Raw genomic sequence first — 20924 nt, 5'->3', positions numbered from 1 at the left:
TGGTTATTATAAATTGTCCCGTGATTAGGTTAGGGAAGGGCCCATTCTGTGCTGTATCACAACAAACACAGACAGGCAGATAGACCCAAAGGTCTGTGGGATTTACAGGACAAAACTCAATCGCAAAATGTTGCAAGAAGAAACATAGAAACATAGAAAATAGGTGCAGGAGTAGGCCATTCGGCCCTTCGAGCCTGCACCGCCATTTATTATGATCATGGCTGATCATTCAACTCAGAACCCCGCCCCAGCCTTCCCTCCATACCCCCTGATCCCCGTAGCCACAAGGGCCATATCTAACTCCCTCTTAAATATAGCCAATGTACTGGCCTCAACTGTTTCCTGTGGCAGAGAATTCCACAGATTCACCACTCTCTGAGTGAAGAAGTTTTTCCTAATCTCGGTCCTAAAAGGCTTCCCCTTTATCCTCAAACTGTGATCCCTTGTTCTGGACTTCCCCAACATCGGGAACAATCTTCCTGCATCTAGCCTGCCCAATCCCTTTAGGATTTTATACGTTTCAATCAGATTCCTCCTCAATCTTCTAAATTCCAACGAGTACAAGCCCAGTTCATCCAGTCTTTCTTCATATGAAAGTCCTGCCATCCCAGGAATCAATCTGGTGAACCTTCTTTGTACTCCCTCTATGGCAAGGATGTCTTTCCTCAGATTACGGGACCAAAACTGCACACAATACTCCAGGTGTGGTCTCACCAAGGCCTTGTACAACTGCAGTAGTACCTCCCTGCTCCTGTACTCAAATCCTCTCGCTATAAATGCCAGCATACCATTCGCCTTTTTCACCGCCTGCTGTACCTGCATGCCCACTTTCAATGACTGGTGTATAATGACACCCAGGTCTCGTTGCACCTCCCCTTTTCCTAATCGGCCACCATTCAGATAATAATCTGTTTTCCTATTTTTGCTACCAAAGTGGATAACTTCACATTTATCCACATCAAATTGCATCTGCCATGAATTTGCCCACTCACCTAACCTATCCAAGTCACCCTGCATCCTCTTAGCATCCTCCTCACAGCTAACACTGCCGCCCAGCTTCGTGTCATCTGCAAACTTGGAGATGCTGCATTTAATTCCCTCATCCAAGTCATTAATATATATTGTAAACAACTGGGGTCCTAGCACTGAGCCTTGCGGTACCCCACTAGTCACTGCCTGCCATTCTGAAAAGGTCCTGTTTATTCCCACTCTTTGCTTCCTGTCTGCCAACCAATTCTCCACCCACATCAATACCTTACCCCCAATACCATGTGCTTTAAGTTTGCACACTAATCTCCTGTGTGGGACCTTGTCAAAAGCCTTTTGAAAATCCAAATATACCACATCCACTGGTTCCCCCCTATCCACTCTACTAGTTACATCCTCAAAAAATTCAATGAGATTCGTCAGACATGATTTTCCCTTCACAAATCCATGTTGACTTTGTCCGATGATTTCACCGCTTTCCAAATGTGCTGTTATCACATCTTTGATAACTGAGTCCAGCAGTTTCCCCTAAATGTAAGGTTGTTATAGTAGGAGATTTTCTTTTTTTGTATATTGAATGGACTCCCACTCTGTAAAAGGACTGGATCGGAAAGAGTTCATTAAATGTGTTCATGACAGTTTACTCAATCAGCAGTACATAGATGTCACAATGACAGAGAATACAATACTAGATCTCCTTTTAGAGAATGACACAGAGCAGGTGACTAGAAGTTTGTATAGGGGAACACTTTGCACCTAGTGATCATAAATCATTAGTTTCAAATTAATTACGGAAAAGAATAGATCTAGTCCTTGGGTTGAGATTCTAAATTGGAGAAAGGCCAATTTTGATGCTATCAGAAAGGATCCGGCAAGTGTGGATTGGGACAGATTGTTTTCTGGCAAAGGTGTACTTGGTAAGTAGGAGGCCTTCAAAAGTGAAAATTTGAGAATGCAGAGTTTGTATGTTCCTGTCAGAATAAAAGGCAAAGATAACAGGTTTAAGGAACCTTGCTTTTTGAGACATATTGAGGCCCTGGTTAAAAAAAGGGAGGTGCAGAGCAGGTATATGCAGGTAGGCAAGACAACACTTAAGAAGGAAATCAGGAGGGCTAAAAGGAGGCATGAGGTTGCTTCAGTGAAAGGAGAATCTTAAGGGCTTCTACAGATACGTTAAGAGCAAAAGGATTGCTAGGGACAGAATGGTAATTTATACATGGAGCTGAAAGAGAAGCAGGAGATCTTAAATGGATTTTTTTTTTGCATTTGTATTTGTTCAGGAGATGGACACAGAGTTGGTAGAGGTGAGGCAAAGCAGTAGTGAGGTCATGGACCCTACACAGGTAACAGAGGAGGAGGTGTTTGCTGCCCTGAGGCAAATTAGCGTGGATAAATCCCCAGGGCCTGACAAGGTGTTCCTTCAGATCCTGTGGGAGGAGAGTGTATAAATTGCAGGGGCCTTAGCAGGGTTAGCGTGTTTAAAACATCCTCAGCCACAGTTGAGGTACTGGAGGATTGGAGGAGAGCTAGGATGTTGTTCCGTTGTTTAAAAAAGGCCCTGAGAATCAGCCAAGAAATTATAGGCCAGTGAGCTGGACATCAGTCGTGGGAAAGTTATTGGAAGGTATTCTAAGGGACTGGATATATAAGTATTTGGATAGACGTGGAGTGATTAGGGATATCGGAATCCAGTTATCAGAAGTTTTGAGAGGAGGGGGTTTCACTCAAGTCCACTGCTCGAGTAGAAAAGGAAGCTATGACCAGCGACCAATCCATGTTTGGGATTGATTAGCAAGAGCAAATTAAAGGAAGGCAGGGGCAAGTGCAGAGGCCATCATCTGAGTGGACAGAGTCAGAGTGGTGATTTTGAAGCTTTAGCTGTTCGAGGCTTTAGTCAGAGAAAGCAAAAAAAGAAAAGCTCAAGGTTAAACTTTTTTTCTCCTGCCCTTCTTTATATCTGCTTAGCTAGGAAGTAGCGATGCCAGGCAGAATAGTGGGAAGCCAGGGAGATCTCTAGTTCTCCTTATGACGACAATTGCGAGAGGTGCACCCAGCTGTAGCTTCTAATACTCTGCTTTAAGGAGTCGGAGCTAGAACTGGATAAACTCCAGATCATTGGGAGGATGAAGGGGTAACAGATAGGATATATAGGGAGGTATTTACACCCAAGGTGCAGGACACACGAAACTGGGTGACAGGAAGGGGAAAGGGGTTAAGAAGCCAGTGCAGAGTACCTCTGGGGCCATTCCCTCGACAACAGGTGCAGTATATCAAGCAACACATATCAAAGTTGCTGGTAAACACAGCACCAAGGGTCTCGGCCTGAAACGTCGACTGTACCTCTTCCTAGAGATGCTGCCTGGCCTGCTACATTCACCAGCAACTTTGATGTGTGTTGCTTGAATTTCCAGCATCTGCAGAATTCCTGTTGTAGGTGCAGTATATCACTTTGGATACTGTTGCGGGGGAGGTTGACCGAACAGATGAAAGTCACAGTGGTCGGTCTCTGGCACTGAGTCCAGCTCTGTGACTCAATAGGGAAGGGGGTTGGGGAGAAAAGGCACGTTGTGGAGATAGAGGATTCATTAGAATCACTAGATTATAGAATGGTTCTGAAAGACTGGTAAATTGCAAATGTCCTCCACTCTTCAAGAAGGGAGAGAGGCAGAAGCAAGGAAACTATAGGCCAGTTAGTCTGACCTCAGTGGTTTGATAGATATTGGAGTCGATTGTTAAGGATGAGGTCCCAGGGTACTTGGAGGCACATGATAAAACAGGCCATAATCAGCATGGTTCTCTTAGGGAAAATCTTGTCTGACAAATCTGTTGGAATTCTTTGCAAAAAATAGCAAGCAGGATAACCAAAAGAAAATTAGTTGATGTTGTATACTTGGATTTTCAGAAAGCGTTTCACAAAGTGCTTCACATGAAGCTGCTTAACAAGCTACCAGTCCATGGCATTACAGGTAATATTCTAGCATGGATAAAGCATTGGCAGGAGGCAAAGAGTGGGAATAAAAGAATCCTTTTCTGGTTGGTTGCCACTGACTAGTGGTGTTCCACAGGGGTCTGTGTTGGAACCGATTCTTTTTATGATATATGTCAATGATTTGGATGATGGAATTGATGGCTTTGAGGCAAAGTTTGCAGGAAATATGAAGATAGGTGGAGGGGCAGGTAGCTTTAGGGAAGTAGAGAGGTTACAGATTAGGAGAATGAGCAAAGAAATGGCAAATGGAATACAGTGTTGGGAAATGTACGGTCATACACTTTGGTAGAAGAAATGAAAGGATTGACTGTTTTCTAAATGGAGAAAATACAAAAATCTGAGGTGCAAAGGGACTTAGAGTCCTTGTGTGGAATTCCCTAAAGATTAATTTGCAGGTTGAGACTGTGGTGAGGAAGGCATTCATTTCAAGAGGACTAAGTATAAAAGCAAGGATGTAATGTTGAGAGTTCATAAAGCACTGGTGAGGCCTCACTGCAGTATTGTGAGCAGTTTTGGGTCCTTATCTCAGAAAGAATATGCTGAAACTGGAGTGGGTTCAAAGGAGGTTCCCGAAAATGATTCTGGGATTGAATGGCTCGTCATATGAAGAGAACTTGATGGCTCTGGGCCATCACTAGAATTCAGAAGAATGAGGGGTTACTTATTGAGACCTATTGAATGGTGAAAGGCCTTAATAGAGTGGATGTGGAGAGGATGTTTCCTCTGGTGGGAGAGTCTCAGACCAGAGGACATAGCCTCAGAATAGAGGGGTGTCCTTTTAGAACAGAGATGAGGATCAATTTCTTTAACCATAGAATGGTGATTATGTGCAATTCTTTGCCACAGGCAGCTGTGAAAGCCAAGTCACTGTGTATATTTAAGACACAGGTCGATAGATTCTTGATTGGTCAGGGCATGAAGGGATATGGGGAGAAGCCAGGAGATTGGGGCTGAAAGGACAATTGGATCAACCATGATGAAATAGAAGAGTAGACACTATAGGCCAAATGACTGAATCCTGCTCCTATATCTTATGGTCTTATGGCTAGTCAACAAGCTTTCATGCATGGTCATGGTCTAACCCAGCGGTCCCCAACCACCGGGCCACAAAGCATGTGCTACTGGGCCGTGAGGAAACGATATGAGTCAGCTGCGCCTTTCCTCATTCCCTGTCACGCACCATTGAACTTGAACATAGGGTTGCCAGCTGTCCTGTATTTGCCGGGACATCCCGTATATTGGGCTAAATTGCTTTGTCTCATACAGGACCGTCCTTGTCCCGTATTTCCCCTGCTAAGGTAGAGCATTCCTATGAAACCTTTCATGTCGAAATGGCGTAAAGCAAAGAAGCAATTACCACTAATTTATAGGGGAAAAATTTTTGAGCGCTCCCAGACCCAAAAAATAACCTACCAAATCATACCAAATAACACATAAAATCTAAAATAACACTAACATATAGTACAAGCAGGAATGATATGATAAATACACAGCCTATATAAAGTAGAAATAATGTATGTACAGTGTAGTCAGGAAGATTAAGCCAAAACTGATTTGTGGGGAAAAAAATCGGTACGTACGCGCATGCGTATGTCACATATGCACATGCGCACAGAGGTGCCCGCACAAGGCTTCAAGGTCATGGTAGTCTTTCTCAGGGTAAACCCAAGTGTCCCGTATTTGACTGCTACTTTTGTCCCTTATTTGGGAGTGAGAAAGTTGGCAACCCTAACTGTAAAAGACATGCTGAGGTGAGTTTAACCCTACCTGAACACCCCCTCCCCCCCACCGGTTGGCTGGTCCGCACAAGAATATTGTCAATATTAAACTGGTCCGCAGTGCAAAAAAGGTTGGGGGCCCCTGGTCTAACCAATCTTATAAAGCTTTTTGAGGAAGCTATCAGGAAAGTGGATGAAGTCAAGGTAGTGGATGTTGTCTGCACGGAGTGTCCAGAGGAAGTTCACAAGGATGATTCTCGGAATGAAAGAGTTATCATATGAGGGAAGTTTGATGGCCCTGGGTCTGTACTCGCTGGAATTTAGAAGGATGAAAGGGGATATCATTGAAACCTTTCGAATGTTAAAAGGCCTAGACAGAGTGGATGTGGAAAGGATGTTTCCCATGGTGGGGGAGTCTAGGACAAGAGGCACAACCTCAGGATAGAGGGCTGTCCATTTAAAACAGAGATACATAGAAATTTCTTTAGCCAGAGGGTGCTGAAGTTGTGGAATTTGTTACCGCAGGCAGCTGTGGAGGCCAGGTCATTGGGTGTATTTAAGGCAGAGATTGATCGGTTCTTGACTGGACATGGCATCAAAGGTTACGGGGAGAAGGCTGAGGAGGAGAAAAAAAGGTCAGCCATGATTGAATGGCAGAGCAGACTCAATGGGCCAAATAGCCTAATTCTACTTCTATGTCCTATGGTTAATTTACTTCAAACCCATTCTCCTATCTTCTCCCTGTAACTGTTAACTCCTTTCCCAATCAAGAACCTATCAATTTTGACTTTAAATACTCCCACGGACATGGCATTTACAGTTCTCTACGGCCATGAGTTCTACAGATTTATGACCCTCTGGGGCCAGAGAGAAGGGATGGCTGAAATCGAGGTGGTGGTGCTATCTCATGATAAGCAGCATTGCGGTGAAACAAAACATACATCTACAAAAAGAATCAAGTCCCCACCTGGCGCCATGAGGGAGAGAAATGTTGGCACTGTAGGGTATTCCTGCCAGATGGAGATGGCCCTGGTAGGGCAAAGGATGAAGACAGACCTAGAAACAGGGTCCTAGAATGGGACGTAACCACCCCACCCCATGGACATGCCAGAGATGGAGAGTGACAGGGAGAGAATGGGGGGAGGGTAGAGCGAGAGAGCGGGAGTCAGGGAGAATGTACATGGAAAAAGGGAGAGAGTGAGAGAGGGTGAGTAAGGGAGAGGGAAGGGGCAGGGAAAGAGGAGGAGAAAACATATAACATAGAACAAAGTTTAGCACAGCAACGATGAACTAATTAAACTAATCACGTCGGCCTTCACAATGTTCACATCCCGCTATTCTCTGCACATTGAAGTGCTTAAAAGTCCCCAAGCCTATCACCACAAACATATCGACATACTCACAGCCCTGGTTCCAATTTTCAGCAGCAACCTCCCCCCTCCATGCTCCACAATACTTGGGAGCCCTATTCTCTCAATAAAAATTAAAATAAAATAAAGCATTGCTCTCAATAAAGGCGAGTGAGGCTGGAGCAGGGAATAAAGGTATGGGCCATATCAAAGTAACAGTGTCTCGTCTCCTTTTGGATGTCAGCACGTTGAGAGTAGGTATTGTCAGCAATTGCTTCAGTTGGGGTCCTGGTGAGACACACCCAGAATTGGTCTCCACATTTAGAGTATGTTCTTCATTGTGTAATACTCTGGTTCACATGGTTCTTATTTTTTCTCTGTTGTGCTTTTCTCTTCTCTGTGTAAGCTGCTTGCTTGGGTTACTGTTGAAGATAAGAGTGAGGAGAAATTAGTGCCATCCAATGGGGATGAATGGATTCTGGGGAGGTTTCTCTGGTAATGGACACTAAGGTTGGGCTTGGGGTTTTTGAGGGGGGAGAAGAGAGGAGGAGTCGACCTGGAGTGGGGCTGGGATTTGATGAAAAAGACTGAAGGAGGATCGGCGAAGGGGAAACCGTGAGCTCCAACTTGGGCACGTTAGACTCTTTCATTAAAATGGGCCCTTTTCTATTTTTGATTTTTCTTTACGAGGGGTGATTGATAAGTTTGTGGTCTAAGGTAGAAAGAGTCAATTTTAGAAAACCTAGCACATTTATTTTTCCTACATTTACACATTTAATCCAGTGGTCGTGGAGCATACGGACCCTTCTTTGTAGAAGTTGGCATCTTGGACCTCCAGAAGTGGTCCACCGCAGGGGTGATTGATAAGTTCGTGGCCTAAAGTAGAAAGCGGTGAGGAGAAACTTCAAACTTTCTGCATTTTCACTCAAAGAGTTGAACTGTACGTGCATGTAACGAGAGCTGTATTACCCATTTCCTTCTACTTTAGGCCATGAACTTATTAATCACCCCTGCAGTGGACCACTTCTACAAAGAAGGGATCCATATGCTCCACGACCACTGGACTAAGTGTGTACATGTAGGAGGGGACTATGTTGAAAAATAAATGTGCTGCGTTTTCTAAAATTGACTCCTTCTACCTTAGGCCACGAACCTATCAATTACCCCTTGTACTAACCCTTTATTCAAATTAAGAATTATAACCTAAATCTTTTAATTGTATGTGGTGTATTGTCTGTTATTTTGTGGTACTGATTTGTAACAGGGTAACGAATCATGCAGCATCCACACAAACAGGGATTTGGGGGGCTTGCACTTCAATCTCCCTTCCATGTTTGGCGGGGCTTGTAGGTGTCTTCCCTAGACTTACACAGCTGATGGACCCAGAGTATTACAATTGCAAACTCTGCCATGGATGCTTCCTAGCCCAGTTGCAAAAGGAGGAAGGTTGGGCGCAGGGTTAGCAACCCCATCCTATAAAAGACAAGAGCTGCAGAAAAGCCAACAGAAGCTCCAAAGACTTTATCCCTGGGTGAAGAAGCATACCAAGAAGATGGGCTACATCTGGCAATAACTTGAAAGACTGGCTCAGGACAGAGCACGCTCATGAGCTGTTCTCAGTAGGGGTGACAGGCTTAAGTAAGTAAGTCCTTCATTGCAAACAATTTAGAGGTAGTTCCTAGATTTTTACCTGGAATGGATAAGTGGTTGCATGAGGAGAGATTGGACAGGCTGGGCTTGTATACCTTTGGAGTTTGGAGAATAAGAGAGGACATTGCTGAAGAAAAAAGATCCTGCATTGTCTCCGAATTTTTCCTCTTGTTGGAGACTGGGGCACATAATTTAAAAAGAAGGTTTAAGACAGTGGTGGGACAAATCTGCTCTCCAAGAGTTGAAATACCTCAGAACCCATCCTTGAGAGTGGTGGAAGCAGAATCATTGAATATTCTTGAAGCAGTTGGGTAGGGTTGTTGATGGGATAAGGGTTATTGGGGGGGAGGTGGAATCAGGATTAGAGACAGGTCTGGGTGGCACACTTCTGCACCCAGTTCCTCTATTTGTACGAGTAGTTTCCACTTTGGTTATTCTGGGGGTCACCAGGACAGCTTAAGCCTAGATTGTATCACATCCTGACCCAAATACGCACCAAAGAGCAGAATCCCAGCGGTGAGGTGAGAGTCACCACTGCAACATCCCAAGGCCCTTCAACATCTACAAGACACAGATCAGGAGTGTGATGGAATACTTCCCACTTGTTCAGATCAGTGCAGCTGCAAGAACACTCAAGGAGCTTTTGTAGATCCAGAACGAAGCAGGCTACTTGCCTGACACACCATCCATTGGAATGGAGCAGGAGGAGGTAGTGGAGGTACTTAATGAATACTTTGCTTCAGTATTCACCAGTGAAAAGGAGCTTGGCAATTGTGGGGATGACTTACGGTGGACTGAAGCACGAGTGTATAGACATTAAGAAAGAGGATGTGCTGGAGCATTTGAAAGGTTATTAAGTTAGATAAGTCGCTGGGACCAAATGGGATATACCCCAGACTACTGTGGGAAGTGAGGAGGAGATTGCTGAGCCTCTGGTTATGATCTTTGCATCATCAATAGGGATGGGAGAGGTTCCAGAGGATTGGAAGGTTGCAATTGTTATTCCCTTGTTCAAGAAAGGGAGTAGAGATAACCCAGGAAATTATAGACCAGTGAGTCTTACCTCAGTGGTGGGCAAGTTATTGGAGATCCTGAGAGGCAGGATTTATGAGCATTTGGAGAGACATAATTTGATTAGGGATAGTCAGCATGGCTTTGTCAAGAGCAGGTCATGTCTTACGAACCTGATTGAATTCTTTGAGGATGGAACAAGACACATTGATGAACGTAGAGCAGTGGATGTAGTGTATATGGATTTCAGTAAGGCATTTGATAAGGTTCCCCATGCGAAGCTCATTCAGAAAGTAATGAGGCATGGGACCCAAGGAGACTTTGCTTTATGGATCCAGAACTGGCTTGCCCACAGAAGGCAAAGGGTGGTTGTAGATGGTTCATATTCTGCATGGAGGTCGGTGACCAGGTATCTGTTCTGGGACCCCTCCTCTTTGTGATTTTTATAAATACCCCGGATGGATGACGAAGTAGAAGGGCGGGCTAGTAAGTTTGTTGATGACACAAAAGTTGGGGGTGTTGAGGATAGTGTGGATGATTGTCAGAAGTTACAGTGCAACATCAATAGGATGTAGAACTGGGCTGGGAAGTGGCAGACGGAGTTCAACACAGATAAGTGTGAAGAGATAAACACGAGGAAATCTGCAGATGCTGAAATTTCAAGCAACACACATAAAAATTGCTGCTGAACGCAGTAGGCCAGGCAGCATCTATAGGAAGAAGTACAGTCGAAGTTTCGAGTCGAGACCCTTCGTCAGGACTAACTGAAAGAAGAGCTAGTAAGAGATTTGAAAATGAGAGGGGGAGGGGGAGATCCGAAATGATAGGAGAAAACAGGAGGGGGAGGAATGTAGCCAAGAGCTGGACAGTTGATTGGCAAAAGGGATATGAGAGGATCATGGGACAGGAGGCCTAGGGAGAAAGAAAGGGGGAGGGGGGAAAAACCCAGAGGATGGGCAAGGGGTACAGTGAGAGGGACGGAGGGAGAAAAAGGAGAGAGAGAGAAAAAGAATGTGTGTGTGTGTGTGTGTGTGTGTGTGTGTGTGTATGTGTATATATATAACACAAACAAACAAATAAATAAATAAATAACAGATGGGGTACGAGGGGGAGGTGGGGCATTAACGGTAGTTAGAGAAGTCAATGTTCATTGCATCAGGTTGGAGGCTACCCAGATGGAATATAAGGTGTTGTTCCTCCAACCTGAGTGTGGCTTTATCTTTACAGTAGAGGAGGCCGTGGATAGACATATCAGAATGGGAATGGGACGTGGAATTAAAATTTGTGGCCACTGGGAGATCCTGCTTTCTCTGACGGACAGAGTGTAGGTGTTCAGTGAAATGATCTCCCAGTCTGTGTCAACTGTACTTCTTCCTATAGATGCTGCCTGGCCTGCTGCGTTCACCAGCAATTTTTATGTGTGTTGCTAAGTGTGAAGAGGTTCATTTCAGTAGGTCACATTTGAATTCATTTCAGTAGGTCATATTTGAAAACAGAATATAATATTAATGGTAAGACTCTTGGCAGTGTGGAGGATCAGTGAGATATTGGGGGTCCATGTCCATAGGACACTCAAAGCTGCTGCACAGGTTGACAGTGTGGTTAAGAAGGCGTTTGGTGTGTAACCTTCATCAACCGTGGGATTGAGTTCAAGAGCCTGAGGTAATGATACAGCTATATAAGACCTTAGTTAGACCCCACTTGGAGTACTGTGCTCAGTTCTGGTCACCACATCACAGGAGGGATATGGAATCTATAGAGTGAGTGCAGAGGAGATTTATAAGGATGTTGCCTGGTTTGGAGAGCATACCTTTTGAGAATGGGTTGAGTGAACTTGGTCTTTTCTCCTTGGAGCAACGGAGGATGAGAGGTGACCTGATAGAGGTGTGTAAGATGATGAGAGGCATTGATCGTGTGGATAGCTAGAGGCTTTTTCCCAGGGCTGGAATGGCTATGACGAGGGGGCATAGCCTTAAGGTGCTTGGAAGTAGGTACAAAGGGGATGTCAGAGGTAAGTTTTTCACACAGAGCGTGGTGGGTGCATGGAATGCACTGCCAACAAAGATGGTAGAGGCGGATACAATTGGGTCCTTTAAGAGACTCTTAGGTAGGTACGTGGAGCTTAGAAAAATAGAGGCTATGTGGTAGGAAAATTCTAGGTAGTTTCTAGTCTAGGTAACATGGCAGGCACAACATTGTAGGCCGAAGGGCCTGTAATGTACTGTAGATTTCTATGTTTCTATAAGCCGGAAATGGGAAAGAGAAAAAGTTCATTTTTAGATTGCAGTCAGGGTGGGAGAGGAACAGAGTGGAGCAAGAGAATATCACTGATAGAGTAAAGCCAAATTACCTTGGCTGTTAACGAAGCAATTAGAAAGTGACAAATAGGGGTGATGTGTTACAATTACAGATCAGAGTGTCCAGGGAGCTGGATAACCCTCTTAAGAGTTCTGACAGAAGGCCAAAGATCTTGAGTAATGCATACAAAATGCTAAAGGAACTCAGCAAGTCAGGCCGTATCTATTGAGGGAATAAACTGTCAACGTTTTGGGCTGAGACCCTTCATCAAGACAAAGAACCCCGAAGCCTGAACAATTAACAGGGGAAGATTTGATTACCTGAATACATCTCTGGATACTGCCCCCAGTTACAACACTTTGGCTCAGTAAATCAACTGATAGCATCTTAATCCCAAGTGAGGTTTCCTTATCAAGAAATTAAATGTGTTGCATTGGCATGAATGGAGATACATCCGTTCTGGCACTTAGCCCCAGACCAGATTATCTGACAGTGTTATTGCTCAATTTGCTCAATCAATAGTGTTCAGTCTACATCTTCAATTCCATTAATAGTGCAGAGAGAGCGAGAGAGAGCGAGCGGGAGGGGCAGTACTGAGGGAGTGACCTATTCAACTTTTTGAAATAGAGTCAGTGCAACCTGATACATTGCTACATGAGGAAACTGATGTGGTTTCGGTTAATGTCTGACCAAAGCATAACCTCCTAATGAATTGTTTGCTCAGTACAGCACTAATTAGGAAACAACCTAGATTTTTATGTATGCATCTCAAATGTGGCTCAAATTCAAAGCCTTCTAACCCAGTGTTTACCTACTGAGCAGTGAAAAAATGCAGTCCTGAACATTGTACTTATTTCAAATATCATCTCTGAACTAATTGTTCTTCGTTTCAGAATTTGCTGTTGTTTGTAATAAATTATTGTGAACAAGAATAAAAAAGAGAGAGTGTCATACTGTCAGAAGTTGGATTTGAGATGGGGGGGCTCGTGTGTGGACAGGACGTTGCCATCCCAACCCCTGAACTCACCGGATGTGGAGCGAGGCGCCCGTGCGCACTGCGAGAAAGCTTGCAGCTCGCGGGTCCAGGCCCGCGCACGCAGGCAGACAGGCGGTGCCGGGGTCGCGCACGCAGGCACCCGGCCGAGGATCACGCACGTCAGCAGGTTCGCGCGGCATAGCGGGGAGTTGGAGTTGGAGCGGGAGCGGGAGCGGCTGAAGAGGTGTCGCGACAGGGTGAGTGAAGAAGCAGCGGCGGCTCCCTCAGATCCGGGTGGAACGGGATCCCGGGGTGGGGCGAGTCGGGGAGGTGGGCAGGAGCCTGCGGACTGGGTGTTTATGTTGGGTGGGGGATGGGGTGGGCTTGGATTGGGTTGGGTGTAGGGTTGGAGATGGATTTACGTTCGAGTTCTGTTTGGGTTACATTGGGCGCAGGTTGGGTTTTGTTGGATTAGGTGATGGGGTGGGATGGGGATTTGTGTGGAGTCTGGTTTGGAGTATGGATTGGATGGGGTTGAGACTGGCTGGGTTTTGTGCATCAGGTGGAGACTTGGTATCAGCTGAGGTTGATCGGGGGAGGTCGAACGAGGTTCTGGTTCATTGGCGTTGGGCGATGACAGGCTGGATGTAATTTGTTTGGGTGAGGTGTGTTGGTTGGGTTGTGTGGCATTTGGGGTTGGGTTGTGTGGCATTTGGGGTTGGGCAAGGTCAGAATCATAATATTGTTATGCGGCAGCAGTACATTGCAATAGAACAATTACAAATTACAAAATGAAATATATTTAAAATAATAAATTAAATAACTAGTGCAAAAAGAGAACAAAGAAAAAATAGCGAGGTAGTGTATGGTACTGTGCAAAAGTCTTAGGCACATACATAGAGCTAGCAACACCCAGAAAATGCTGGAGGAACTCGGCAGCTCAGGCAGCGTCTATGGTAATGAATAAACAATTGACGTTTTGAACCAGGACCCCTCAGGACTGCAAAAGAAAGCTGGAGATGTGAGAATAGAAAGGTGGGGGGGGGGAAGAGGAAGGGGAAGAAAGATAGCTAGAAACTGATAGGTGAAGCCAGGTGGGTAGGAAAGGTAAAGGGCTGGAGGAAGGAATCTGACAAAGAGAGGAGAGTGGATCATAGCAGAAAAGGAAGGTGGAGGGGACCCAGTGGGAGATGATAGGCAGGTGAGAAGAGGAAAACCCAGAATGGAGAGTAGAAGAGGAGGAGTGGGCAAATATGTTTTGGTGGAAGGAGTAATCAATATTCATGCCATCAGATTGGAGGCTACCCAGATGGAATATAGGGTGTTGCATGTATGTGTGTGTACATATAAGCAACACCTTGTATTCCATCTGGGTAGCCTCCAATCTGATGGTGAGAATATTGATTATATTATAGCTAGTTTGCCTAAGACTTTTGCACTGTACTCTATTTGCTGATGTGAAGCGGAGAGTGAGTTTATAAAATCTGGCAGGAGCAAACGATGTCGGGAATTGCAAGGGTAGAGTGCCAAGGGAGGGGTGTGAGTCAGGTAGAGGAGTGCTATGGGTGGTGACGGTGCAGACACACCAAGCCTGAGACACCAGGAAAAGTCATTTGATTCCAAACAATTGGTTTATTGATCATTACCGAATGTCTCTCTGGTGCTTCCATTGGGTCCTGGACAACGAACCTGTGCCTCACACCCTACTATCCTTGCCCCCCCCCCCCCGCACTTGGTATTTCTGTTTAGGGTTTGGGGGGGATAAAATGGGGTTGGGCATGCAGTGGTGTACTGTTTCTGTGAAGTTCTCTGTATCAATCTCTTGCCAGTTCTCTGATAAAAGAAAATGGAAAATGAACAGGGTAGGCTGCATTTGTGCAAATAGAAATTGAGTTAATATTCAGATTCCGAGTGTTTCCAGCATTTTCTGTTTTAGATTTTCAGCAGTCCTTTTTGATAACCTTGATGCCAGCCTGAGCTGTACCTGAAATGCTGAATGTGGGTCTTCTGCTCCTGTGCCATCTCCCTGACAAATAAATTTAATGTAAATGAGTGTAAAGTAAAATGCGTTAATGTAAGCAGTCATGCAATGTGTATCAGTAAAATAAAGGAATAAAATGCATGAACCTGGGCTGGTGAACAGTGAGCTGCAAAGTGAAGAATTGCAAAAGGATGTAGGCTGACAGATTGAGCAGACGTGGCAGATGAGGTGTAAATATGGACAGGAGTGAAGTGTACATTTTTTCAGAAAGAGACTATGAAGTAAAGGACAAGAGATTTGAGTATACCTGTCAATAGGCTTTGTAAATGGCTAGTTGAGGTGAGAATAGACTTGCTGAAGGACATGAAATTCTGTGCTTCACAGACAAGAACATTAAAGCTTTTTCCAGGGCCACAGTTGGAAGTTGTGTCCATTTCTTGTCACCATCAGGGAGGATGTGGGTTAGGTTTATTAGAATGGGTTCGGTGATGAAGTTAGGTAGGTGATATCTGTCCTTGGAGCCAGAAAAGCCAAGAGTTGCTGGATAACATCCTAACAGTCCAGACAGGATAAGCAGAAGCTGTTCCACCAAGCTGTTTCAAGGAGCAGGTGATTGGTTTCAAATTAATGGGCAAAGTATCTTGTGGAATATGAGGGCAAGCTTCTATAGGGAGCAAGTGGGTATTACCTGAGGTAACAAGCCTGAGCAGGTGGTGGAAGCAGCCAGTCAGGAATGACAAAATAGGATTGGATGGGCAGCTGAGAAGGGAACTGGGAGATTTGAACAGTAGTTGATGTGGACCCAATGAACTAAATGACTTCTAGGGCAGTGGTAATCCAATGATCACATGTTCTAATGGCAGGGGTGTGTTAATCCAGGGCATTGATTGAGAGGTGGGAGAAAATTCATGACCCAGAGCAGATTGAAGCCAGTTATAATTCTCTGTGTTCTCCCACACAGCCCCACCCTTGATGTTCCTTTTCAAATTGCTGAGCTTGCTTGAACGCGAACTAAGTACATACAGGCAGAGGCCAAACCTGCTGCACTTGGTTTGTTGAGTAGCAGACCCGTGGGAATCTAGTTAAGTAATGAATAGAGGAGGTTTACACACTTGGTGGTGTCGAGGCCATCCGGTTAATTGCCATGATACTCAGAAAAGTGTGCTGAGATCTTTAGGAATTTTGCAAAAGGAGACAACCTTATTTGGCCAAGATTTAAACTGTGTTGAACTATACTGAACAAGCTCAGTGTTGTTATGTTACCTGAGAACAGAGAGCGTGGTGTGGAATTGCATCATTGTTCTGCAGTGGAATTGGTTGTATTTGCCAGTGATGCTGTTGAATTGTTTTATCCAGCATGTTGAGTAGGTGTTTGCTTCCACTGTAGTGCCATGTTTGGAGAGAGTTTCAGACTTTGTTTGTTAAACTTCAGCAGCAGTTGTAAATTGTCAGGCAGGATGGGGGAAGTGAAACTTCGTGGTCGAAGGTTCTGGACTTGAGCCCCATTCCAGGCAAAAGGGCATACTTTGCATGATACTAACTCTCTGGAAGAGAATACCACACTAAGTAAAGGGTGCTACTGAGAGAGTGGGATGAGGGCAAAGCTCATGTCCAACTCTTGCAGGAAATATGCGCGAGCGTCAACCAAGAACCGCATGTTACAGATCAAGTGGCCCGATTAAGACCTGCTGGACCTGAAGTCTTAGTTGACCCTAAACACAGGGCACACTCTCCTTTGGTAGAAGTACCAGGGGAAGAAGGACACACTGAGGGACTTGCAGCTCGTTTTGGGGCGGGGGAGGGGGTTGTTGGTAGGGGTCCTGAGGTATGTTCACGAAGTCACAGATCCAGCTGTTACAAGATCTGGATCGTGCCTCACCCTTTTACTCTGGCGAAATGGGGCGGTGTGCACAGGCAGCTTGTGGAGCTGCTGGTAGGGGATGGCTCCTCCATCATGGTTCCAGCAAAAACTGTTCATGATGATCATTCATTTTATGTGACCCTGTTCTGGCCGGACCTGTTAAGTGAGGGGGTGCAGGGAGTGCTGTGGGAGGGCTTGCCAAAGGCCAGCCCTGAGGCAGTCCTGTGGCTAGGCTTCCCTATCGCTGGAGGAACTGACTAGCACCCTCAGCCAGCTGTGGAGAGGCAAGTCCCTGTGGTTGGATGGGTTGACTGTGGAATTCCTCAGACCTTCTGGGCCATGGTGCTGACTACACCAGGGTCCTGGATGACAGCCTGGCAACAGGTGAGATGCCCCATTCTTGGCATAGGGTGGTCGTGGTCCTGCTACCAACGAAAGGGGATCTTTGCGGCCTGATGAATTGGAGACTAGTATCTATCATAAGATGCCCTTTTGCTTTGGGAGAGGGTTATGTCAAGGCTGACTGAAGTTGGGATAACTGCGCAGAGTCTCTTCTGTGTCTTGTTCAGAAACAGTCGACAGGTTTGGTTCTGCGCAGGCCAGAGATGAGTGTCGTCCTTTTGGCTTATGCCAGTGATCCTCATGATCACCAACCCTGTTGACCTACAGAGGATGTGAGACTGCCAGCAGTTTTTCTCAACCAGAGACAACTAGGGAAAGTGCTCTGATCTTTTAGTGGGTCAGTGGGGGATGGACTCTCTGCCAGAGGAGCTACGCACCATGTACCACCTCAAACTGCTGGTCCAACTAAGCTCCACTGAGGAGATTGGCTGGTGAACTGGTGGGACTAAAGGGGGTGAAAGTCTCTGCCTGGCTAGGATGCTGGTCAGGTCTACTCCAAGGAATCTTCTACTGGGGCAGGGCGTTGGTCATCAACCAACTGATAACCTCCATTCTTTGGTACTGGCTGGTCACAGTAGTTGGTCAGATTACAGAAGGCAGTACACTGGTGTGTGTATGTATCCAGCTGGCAGCTCTCTGCCACAGGACTCTGCAGAGATGTATGTACACTAAGCGCCCTCAGAGGTGGCATGCACTGGAGAAACACTTTTTTCCTCGGGGACACTGTTTTCAGTAGAATATATGGCTCCCAATATTGAGCATCAGCCATGTTTTTACTGGGAGCTTTTGCAGGTCTGGGGTAGGGCCCCTCCGGTCAGAGTGCTCCTGCACCGGGGGAGAGTGGTGCTTGTGTTATGTGAGGTCATTTCCCATCCTTTTATGGTGGGTGTCAGGCTGGCTTGGGGGTGTGAAGCGGTTCTGGCCACTCGTGGAACCCAAACACTGAGATCATCTTTGGGAGCTGATGCTATACAGCATGAGCCACCTCACAGAGATACCCCATTGTGTAGTTCCGTGATTCACTGAGATGGTTCCGAAATGGGCTGCTTTTGCCACTTTTCACTTTATTGCACTGGCCTACCCTTCAGTCATGCTGTGCTGCTCTGTCTTACTATCAGGCAGTGACTAAGGTCTCCCAGTGGAAGTCTGTCTGTGCAGGGGTTTTACCCTTGTACATTGGGGACTTGGGGTGGAGAGTATTGCAACCGGCAGTACCGTGTAATAGATTCTTCAGCAGATTTAGAAACCTAGAAAGCCCACAGCACAAAACAGGCCCTTTGGCCCACAAAGCTGTGCTGAACATGTCCTTCCTCTAGAAATTACCTAGGGTTACCCGTAGCCCTCTACTTTTCTAAGTTCCATGTACCCATCCAGGAGTCTCTTAAAAGAGCCTATCGTACCTGTCTCCACCACCGTCGCCAGCAGCCCATTCCATGCACTCACCACACTTTGTACCTAATTCCAAGCACCTTAAAACTGTGCCCTCTCGTGTTACCCATTTCAGCCCTGGGAAAAAGGACTCTGACTATCCACACGATCTAAGCCTTTCATCATCTTGTACACCTCTATCAGTCACCTCACATCTTCTGTCACTATAGGGAGAAAAGGCCGAGTTCACTCAACCTATTCACATAAGGCATGCTTCCCAATCCACGCAACATACTTGTAAATCTCCTCTACACCCTTTCCACATCCTTCCTGCAGTGAGGTGACTAGAACTGAGCACAATACTCCAAGTGGGGCCTGACCAGGGTCCTATATAGCTGCAACGTTACCTCTCGGTTCTTAAACTCAGTCCCACAGTTGATGAAGGCCAATGTACCATATGCCTTCTTAACTACAGGATCAACCTGCACAGCAGCTTTGAGTATCCTATGAACTCAGACCCCAAGATCCCTCTGATCCTCCACACTGCCAAGAGTCTCACCATTAGTACTGTATTCTGCCATCATATTTGACCCCTTCTAAAATGAACCACCTCACACTTAACCGGCTTGAACTCCATCTGCCACTTCTCAGCCCAGTTTTGCATCCTATCGATGTCCTGTCATAACTTCTGACAGCCCTCCACACTATCCACAACACCCCCAACCTTTGTGTCATCAGTAAATTTACTAACTCATCTCTCACTTCCTCATCCAGGTCATTTATAAAATCATGAAGAGGAGGGATCCTAGAACAGATCCCTGAGGACATTCTCAATTTATGCTTCCAAGTTCCTCCCTGATAGCTTCATATTTTGTCTTACTCCAATTTAAAGCTTTCCTAACTTGTTTGTTGCTATAGTAAAGGTGATAGAATTGTGATCACTATCTTCAAAATGCTCCCCCACTGAGAGATCTGACACTTGACCTGGTTCATTTCCCAATACCAGATCAAGTACAGCCTCTCCTCTTGTAGGCTTATCTACATATTGCATCAGGAAACCTTGCTGAACACACATATCAAACTCTACCCCATCTAAACCCCTTGCCCTAGGGACATGCCAATCGATATTTGGGAAATTAAAATCTCCCACCACGATAACCCTGTTATTATTACACCTTTCCAAAATCTGTCTCCCTATCTTTTCCTTGATGTCCCTGTTACTATTGTGTGTTCTATAAAAAACACCCAGTAGAGTTATTGACCCCTTCCTGTTCCTAACTTCCACCCACAGAGACAATCCCTTCATGACTTCTTTCTTTTCTGCAGCTGTGAAGCTACCTCTGATCAGCAGTGCCACCCCCCCCCCCACCTCTTTTGCCTCACTCCCTGTCCTTTCTGAAACATCTGAAGCCTGGCACTCCAGGTAACCATTCCTGCTGCAAAGCGATCCAAGTCTCTGTAATGGCCACAACATCATAGCTCCAAGTACTGATCCACACTCTAAGCTCATCCACTTTGTTCATAATAATCCTTGCATTAAAATAGACACATCTCAAACCATTGGTCTGAGCACATCCCTCCTCCATCACCTGCCTATCCTCCCTCTCGCACTGTCTCCAAGCTTTCTCTATTTGTGAGCCAACTGCCTCTTCCTCTATCTCTTCAGTTTGGTTCCCACCCCCCAGCAATTCTAGTTTAAAATCTTCCCCAAAAGCCTGAGCAAACCTCCCTGCTAGGATATTGGTCCCTCTGGGTATAGTGGGGGATTTCCATGAATGGTGGCCCCCAAAGGAAGTAAGTGTGTTGTGGATGGTAATAACTGTACTTTAATTTAATTTAAATTCACTAACTGTATTGTAACCCCTAACCGATGTATGTCTTTTGTATTTGAATAAAGTTTTGTACGTTTGTAAAAAAAAAAAGGATAGGGGTGGTATTGTGGGAGCTCTTGGAAAAAGTGAATTTATTTTAGAATAAACCATGAAGAATGGTGAAGAGCAGGGAGGAAGGTGTAGGAGAGATATGTTTCAACTTTGATAGTGGACTGCAGTAGTTTTCTTCTTGGAGGATGACTGTTTTGCTGAGTTTGTTGAGTCGGTCCATGGCAGTGACAGTGGCTGGCGGCTTGCCAAAGTTTTGTGTCTGCAACTTTTAGTGGGAGCTGAGACAGATTTATCGAGTACACCAGGTGGTAAACCCTTTCCCACCTGGTGTACGCGACCTGGGATAGCCAGGTGAAGAGTTTTGTGGCGACTCCTTGGACTTTTGCTTGGATGAAGGAACATCGGAACGGCCTGGCTGCGAGCTGGAAAGGGCAGCGCTGGGGTTTCACTG

General features: G+C 45.6%; 1 protein-coding gene across 2 annotated transcripts in view; it reads left to right on the top strand.

The window, feature by feature from the left end:
• Nucleotides 1–13119: 13119 nt before the first annotated feature.
• LOC140197168 (anion exchange protein 2-like) overlaps nt 13120–20924 on the top strand; it is a 252556-nt gene continuing 244751 nt past the window's right edge. For both annotated transcript variants that reach the window (XM_072257058.1, XM_072257069.1), the window contains exon 1: nt 13120–13235. The gene's annotated coding sequence lies outside the window, so the exon portion shown is untranslated. The remainder of the gene's footprint in view (nt 13236–20924) is intronic.

Source organism: Mobula birostris, chromosome 1 (assembly GCF_030028105.1).
Source record: "Mobula birostris isolate sMobBir1 chromosome 1, sMobBir1.hap1, whole genome shotgun sequence".
Lineage (NCBI taxonomy): Eukaryota > Metazoa > Chordata > Chondrichthyes > Myliobatiformes > Myliobatidae > Mobula > Mobula birostris.
This window is presented reverse-complemented; position numbering and strand designations above follow the sequence as displayed.